This window comes from Chinchilla lanigera, unplaced genomic scaffold, assembly GCF_000276665.1.
Source record: "Chinchilla lanigera isolate Chin_1 unplaced genomic scaffold, ChiLan1.0 scaffold00006, whole genome shotgun sequence".
NCBI classification, from domain to species: Eukaryota; Metazoa; Chordata; class Mammalia; order Rodentia; family Chinchillidae; genus Chinchilla; species Chinchilla lanigera.
Genome location: NW_004955407.1, coordinates 33,821,798 through 33,828,044, shown reverse-complemented (window position 1 = coordinate 33,828,044; position 6,247 = coordinate 33,821,798).

Genomic DNA, 6,247 nt, shown 5'->3' with positions numbered 1-6,247 from the left:
CCTCTCTCTCTGCTTTGAAATCAGTCAAGTTCAAGCCCCATCATATCTCACAGGACTGTTCCCAGTCCATGTCACTGAAAAAATAAAAATCTAAAGAGCTGCATTGGTTTCTCAGTGACCTCCAATATCTGACTACTCCCAGTGGGGCCTCTGAAGAGTCTTGTCAGCAAATGTAATTCTTCTTCCAGGAAACGTGTGGATTAGACTTCATGAAAGGTATTAGAATAACAAGGGGTTGGTGAAATACAGAGTCATTAGTCTTTGAGTCAGAAGTACTCTTGATGAAAACATTTCTATACTGCAAAGGATCTGTGGATCTATTCATTCTCAGCAATGGAGAAGAAGAACTGACTGCAGGATCCTTACTAATTCCCCTAGATTGTTATTGTTCTAGACAGTATTGTTGTGAGTTTTTTTTGTTTTTTTTTTTTTTTTTTTGGTTTTGGTTTTTTCTCCGGTACTGGGAACTGAACTCACGACCTTGTGCTTACCAAGCAGGCACTTTTGCCGCTGAGCTAAATCCCCAGCCCCTGTTGTGAGTTCTTATAGAGAACATGCTCTCTGTCTATATGTGTATGTACATATGCACATATGTATATATGTATTTTAAAACTCAAAACAAGCATAGAGAACAAAATTATGATTACCCACATCACTGAATCCAACTGTTTGCTAGTTCACATTTTGCAATATGTGCTTCATAATTTTTTTGTAAAACACATATAGAAGCGAGAGACACCATCTGACTTCTGCTATTTCCCTTTTTCTCTCAGCAGAGGTAATTTCTTCAGAATTTGGCATTTATAATCCTGAGGGTTTGTTTGTTTTGGTACTGGAGATCAAGGCCAGGACCTTTACACTGGGCTATACCCTCAGTTTTTAAAAATTTGTTTGTTTTTTAAATATTTTGTACAGACAGAGCCTTGCTAAGACACTTAGGCCAGGCTGGGTTCAAATTTGCAATTCTCCTGCCTCAGCCACCCAGAATACATTTTTATACTTAGAATACATTTTATCCATCATTAAGATTTAGTTTACTTTACAGAGGGTAAAGGTTTTTAACTGACATTTTGAGTATTACTTCACAACCTTTCAAAATTTAGCATTGCTTTTTAGGTGTTACTGCATGGATATGCACAGTTCTGATTCATTATTTTCTAGTGAATATAAATTACACAGAAAAATGCACAAATTGTGCCAGTTAGATTAATTTTTATAAAGTCAAAGTACTTGTGTAGCAACAAACTGGATCAAGAGAGAGAATGCTAACTGCAACTCGGGAGCCCCATCTATGGCATTATCCATTTACCACCTGCTGTGCTGCCCCAAAAGAACCACTTTCTGAACCTCTCAGCCATAGCTGCCCATTTAAATGCTACACAAAAGAAAACACAGAGCATGTAGACTGTTTCTAGCTTCTTTTGCTCTACTCTACATTTAAGAGATTCATTTCTGTGTTTTTCTACCACATTCAGATAGTTTATTCATTTTAAGTATTTTTCTTTTCTAAGAGACTTTATTTTTACAACAGTTTTAGATTTTCAGAAAAATATAGAAGATAGTGGAGGGATTTCCTATACACTTCACCATACTACCTCTAGGTCCCCTTCTGTTAGTCACTGGGACACAGTATCTGACACCCGGCATTTAAAAGAGGAGAGTTTTCATTTGGCTCATATTTTAAGGTGGTTCAGCCCATGCTCAGCTGTCTCTGGTGCAGGAACATCATGGTGGAAGGACGTAATGGAATGAAGACGTTCTGTTGTGGGGGCCAGGAAGCAGAGCAGGGGCACAGAGCCAGAGAGGAAGGGCTGAGGGAACAGATATAGACCCCAAGACCATGCCTCTGTGACCCATCTAGAAGTGTGTTCTGTTGAGTCCGGGGAAGATCCTGAAGGCAATCAAGTTGGCACTCCACCTTAAGTGCCATACCCCGTAGTTAACCCTTTACATTGTAACATTTATTGCAATGAAACCAGTGCTGACACAGTTTCAACAAAAGTTTGCATTTTTTTCTATTTCTGAAGTCTTCTTCTAGTGTCCATTTATTCTATCCCAGGGCCCCACATTGTATTTATTTTCATGGATGTGGTTTCTTCAGGCTCCTCTTGTCTGCTGCAGTTTCTCAAGCTTTCCTTTCTTGGATGCCCTTGAGAATTTTTGAGGAATGTTGGTCAGATATTTTGTAGGCTGTCCCCCTGTTGGGGAGGATTTGTCTGATGTTTTCCTCATGATAAGGTAGAGGTTATAGGTTATTAAGAGGGAACCCACAGTGGTGAAGTTCTATTTTCATCACATCCTATCAAGCACACATACTGTCAGCATGATTTATGAGTGCTGATGGTGGCCTTGGTCACCTGCCTGAGGCAGCGCTTATCAGATTTTTCCATCACAAAGTCACTCTTTCTCACTTTCCTTATTACACACTTTGGAAGGAAGCCATGATGCATGGCCGACAGCTGAGGACTGGGGAGTTTTGTTCCCTCATCTGGAAACATAAATATATAAATTATTTGGAATTCTTCTGCAAGGTAGGTCTGTCTCTTCTCCCTCGTTAATTATTTAATCATTTCTTTCTATCAATTAGATTTATGGCTATTTACTCTATACTTTGAATTATAATCCAAACGACTTTATTTTGTTGTTCAAATTATTCCAGCTTTGGCCTTGAGCACTTTTTCTGTCAGCTCCTGTGCTTCTTTGACACACTCCCATCAACATTTTGTTTTGTTTTGAGAAATTCTGTAGCTTCCAGCACTGTCAGATGTTCTAGGCTTATGCTGTGTATTACCTGTACCAGTTCTAGGATCAGACATTTCCGCAAGGAGTCCTGGTTCCTTTTACTGAAAAACAGTATTAGAAAACCAAAATTTGGGTGGTATGCATGCTTGTTAATGGAGTGGTTTTTTTTCTTAGTGGTGGTGATGCTGGGGTTGGAACCCAGGACTTTGCATCTGCTAGGCAAGCAGTCTACCACGGAGCTACCTACACTTCTGTAGATAACATCCACATCTGTATTAAGCTAAACATGAGTGTGTGTTGATATCTCCAATTCAAACTCATCACTACAAGAAGCATTCTGGCTTTGTCCTCCTCCTTACCTGCAAATTTCTGCACCAGTATTTCCCACCACTTGCTGTCCATTCACACAGCGACCTTGATCCACTCTACATATAACGCAGCATCCTAATTGTTATCGAGAATCCCTATGTGAAATCGTTTCATCTGCTCACACATGGCTCCTTTTTGCTTTTAGTCTTATCAACCTCACTCACTTCCAAAGATACTTAGGACAGCTTCTCTTCTCATATATTGTAAAATGGGGAGTCTCTTATCACAATCTGCATTCTGGCAGAGATCTGAACCTCTTAAATTCATTTACAAAGTTGCAATTATTAAAGTTTACCTTTTGTTGTATAGTTTTGGGGAGTACATACGATCATGCATCCAATGTTACAGTAATTTTACTGCCCTTAAACTCCCTTGTGCTTCCCATAGTCACCCTCCCACACGTCCCCTTAACCATGACACCCACTGACCACTTCACACTCTCTGTAACTTTGTATTTTCCAGGCTATCATACAATTGGAATAATGCAGTGTGGACTTTCTCCTACTGAATGCTTTCACTTAGTAATATTCACCTGAGACTCCAGAATATCTTTTGATAGCTTTGTACACATTTCTCTGTGTTGTTGAATAAAGTTCCATTGTACAGTGATACCACAGTTTGTTTACTCATTCAGCTGTTGAAGGGTATCTGGGTTTCTTTTAGCTTCTACAGTTATGAATGAATCTGTCCTAAACATTCACATGCAGATTTTTGTGTGAAGTTTATCAATTCAGTTGGATCAATATCTATATAGGAGCACAACTAATGGATTCTGTAGTAAGATTATATTTAATATTATAAGAGGTGGTCAAACTGTCTTCCAAAGTGGCTGTACAATTTTGGACTCCTACAAGCAATAAATGAGAATTTCTGTTCTCTATGTTTTTTTGTTTGTTTTTTTTTTTGTCTTTTCTTCCGGTACCAGGAACCGAACTCACGACCTTGCGCTTGCCAGGCAGGCGCTTTGCCGCTGAGCTAAATCCCCAGCCCTGTTCTCTATGTTTTTATCAGTATTCAACATTATCAGCTTTTTTTAAAAAAAAATATACAATCTAGTCAATATGTGGTGGTATCATGCATTGTTTTCATTTGGAATTCCCTGATGAGAAATTATAGCAGGCATCTTTGTACATGCTTATTTCCCATCTGTATAGTAATTTGGTGATGTATCTATTCAGATCACTACCAAAATTTTAAATTGTACTACCCATTCTCTTACTATTGTTTAAAGAGTTTGTCTTTGGATATGAATCTTATATCAGATATATGTTTTGCAGATATTTTTCTCCGGGTCTGTGGCTTGTCATTTGATTCTCTTAACAGTATTTTTCATGGAATAGAAGAAAAGAAAAAGTGTTAGTAGACAGAATTTTATCACAATTTTTTAGTTAGTAGACAGAATTTTTTTACAATTTTTTAATTGTAATAAAGTACATATTTTTATGCATCATGCCTTTTGGTATTACATTAAAAATCATCAAATCCAAGGTTACATAGACTTTTCTCCCTTTTTAATTCTAGGAATCTTATAATATTGGTTTTATATTTAGAACTATGATCTATTTGAGTTAATTTTCATGAACGGTATAAAATTTGTGTCTAGATTCTCTCTTGTTTTCTTTCTTTCTTTTTTCTTTCTTTCTTCTTTCTTTCTTTCTTTCTTTCTTTCTTTCTTTCTTTCTTTCTTTCTTCTTTCTTTTTTCTTTCTTTCTTTCTTTCATATGAGTGTCCAGTTGTTTCAGCACCACTTGTTGAAAAGACTGTCCTAACTCCACTGAACTCTCTTTTCACCTTTATCAAAGATAGTTGACTATATTTGTTTAGGTCCCTTTCAGTCCTCTCTATTCTGTTCCACTGATTTTAATGTCTTTTTTTCACCAACGCTATACTGTTTTTCTTTTTGAAACTTTGTATTAAGTTGTGAAGTCATTAGTGTCAGTCCTCTAACTTCAATACTGTCAGCTATTTGTACCTTTGGTCTTTCCATGCACAAAATATAATCAGTTTATTGGTATGCAGAAAATAACTTACTTAAATTTGAGAGGATTGTGTTGATTCTGTTGATCAAAACAAAAAGGTTGTCATTTAAACAATACTGAGTCTTCCAGTCCATGAACATGGAATGTCTCTCCACTTAATTCTTTCGATTCCTTTCATCTGTTTTATAGATTTATATATATATCTATATCTCCTATATACTATTTTTTTAGATTTATACCTTTAAAAATTGCTGTTGTAAATAGTATTGTGCTTAAAATTTTCACTTCAGGTATGACATTGAATAGAAATTCATTGGCGGAGGGCATTCTGGTGTGGTTTCTGATCTTGAGGAAAAATATCTGGTCTCTCACCACCAACAATGATATTAATTGTAGGGTTTTTGTAGGTGCAGTTAATTCAGTTACATTCTTAGTTTGGTGAGTTTCCTTTTTTTTAACTCATGAGTGGGTTTGGGTTTTGTTGTAGGCTTTTCCTTCAACAGATGCTATGATCACACTTTTTTTCCTTTAACCAGTTAATGTGCCCTCTCTTATGTAAATATTTTCTCTTTGTCTTTTATTTCCAGCATCTTAACATGATGTACTTACGTGTGAATTTCTTTAAAGTAAGTCTGCCTGAGATTCTAAAACTTCTTTAGCTGAAGGTTTGATTTTTTTAAAATCAGTGTTGGAAAATCCTCAATCTATCTCTTCAAATATTGTTTTGTCCTCATTCATTTTCTTCTCTGCTTCTGAGACTCTAACTGTATTTCTGTTCATCTTTCCCTATACCTCTCACACCCTTTTTTGTGTTTTGCACCTAATTTTCTCTTGCACTTCACTAGACATTTTTAACTGACTCGCCATCCCATTCATTCGTCCTTTCTTCTTCTGTGTCTAACATAATGGTAAGTCCATCTACTGAACAGATGCTTTTTATAGGGCCCAGTTTTATGCTGAAATTCTATTTATTTATAAATTAACTTTGGATATTTTTATTTCTTTTGGGGGGCATGGAGCTCAGGTTGAACCAAGGACCTCCCAGATGTTAGACAAGTGTCCTATCACTGAGTCACATTCCCAGCCCCCACCTCATGCTTGTTGAGTGGCTTTTCCTTGAGTTGATCATCTCATTTTCCTTTGCTCTCACTTTTGTT